General features: G+C 46.1%; 1 pseudogene across 1 annotated transcript in view; it reads left to right on the top strand.

Annotated features, from left to right (window-relative positions):
- LOC105529198 overlaps positions 1–320 on the top strand; it is a 7628-nt pseudogene extending 7308 nt beyond the window's left edge. Inside the window, exon 2 of the transcript XR_001004472.1 lies at positions 294–320. The product of XR_001004472.1 is annotated as a tubulin beta-7 chain-like (transcript). The remainder of the gene's footprint in view (positions 1–293) is intronic.
- The last annotated feature ends 1050 nt before the right edge of the window (positions 321–1370 follow it).

A 1370-nucleotide genomic window follows, 5' to 3' on the forward strand; every position in this document is an offset into this window, starting at 1 on the left:
TACTTTGTGGAATGGATCCCCAACAACGTCAAGACAGCTGTCTGTGACATCCCACCACGTGGCCTCAAGATGGCAGTCACCTTCATCGGCAACAGCACTGCCATCCAGGAGCTCTTCAAGCGCATCTCGGAGCAGTTAACTGCCATGTTCCGCCAGAAAGCCTTCCTCCACTGGTACACAGGCGAAGGCATGGACAAGATGGAGTTCACAGAGGCTGAGAGCAACATGAACTACCTCGTCTCTGAGCATCAGGAGTACCAGGATGCCACCATAGAAGAGGAGGAGCATTTCAGGGTGAAGAGGCCGAAGAGGAGGCCTAAGGCAGAGCCCCCATCACCTCAGGTTTCTCAGTTCCCTTAGCCGTCGTACTCAACGGCCCCTTTCCTCTCCCTCAGAATTTGTGTTTGCTGCCGCTATCCTGTTTTTTGTTTTTTCTTCTGGGAGGGGAGTCTAGAACAGTGCCTGGCACATAGCAGGCACTCAATAAATACTTGTTTGTTGAAAGTCTCCTCTCTCTTTCCACTCTGGGAAACCTAGATTTCTGCCATTCTGGGTGACCCTGTATTTCCTTCTGGTGTCCATTCCTTCCATCTATCCAGTTAATATTTCCCTCTTAAAAATCTCCAAGAAGCTGGGTCTCATCCAGATCCCATTGAGAACCAACCGGGTGCTGAAAACCCATGTAGATAACGGCCACCATCCTAAGCCCAAAGTAGAAAATGGCAGAAGGTAGTGGATAGAAGTCACTATATAATGAAGGGAATGGGATTTCCTGTTCTAAAAGTTTTGGAGAGGGAAATCCAGGCTATTAAAGTCACTAATCTCCATGTCTATCCTTTTCCCATCTCAGCTTCAAGGGAGGTGCCAGCAGTATTATCTCCTTTTTCAATCTCCCTCCAAGTTCTACTCTTTGGAGGGGTCTGTCCCACTCTGTCAAGTGGAATCTTTCCCTTTCCAACTCTACCTCCCTCACTCGAACTCCTTTCCCCTGATCAGAGAAAGGGATCAAGGGCGGGGTGGGGGTGGTGGAGAAGAGACCAGCCTTGGTCCCTAAGCCTCCAGAAATGTCCTCTTAATCCCCACTTTTTATTACCCCCCAAAAAGAATGAACATTCCTGACTGTGGAATGGTGTATACTGCCACATCAGTGTTTGAGTCAATCCCCAGAGGAGAGGGGAACCATCCATCTTTTTTGCAACATCTTTATTCATTTTGCTGTTGCTTCCCCCTCCACACTTGGTTTTGTTCTATCCTACATTTTATATTTCTATTTTGTGTTGATCTTGTTGCTTTTTTTTTATATTGAAAAGATGACATCACCCCAAGACCCAAAAATAAATGGAAATTGAAAAAAAAAAAAAAAAAAAAAA

This window comes from Mandrillus leucophaeus, unplaced genomic scaffold (assembly GCF_000951045.1).
Source record: "Mandrillus leucophaeus isolate KB7577 unplaced genomic scaffold, Mleu.le_1.0 Scaffold753, whole genome shotgun sequence".
NCBI classification, from domain to species: domain Eukaryota; kingdom Metazoa; phylum Chordata; class Mammalia; order Primates; family Cercopithecidae; genus Mandrillus; species Mandrillus leucophaeus.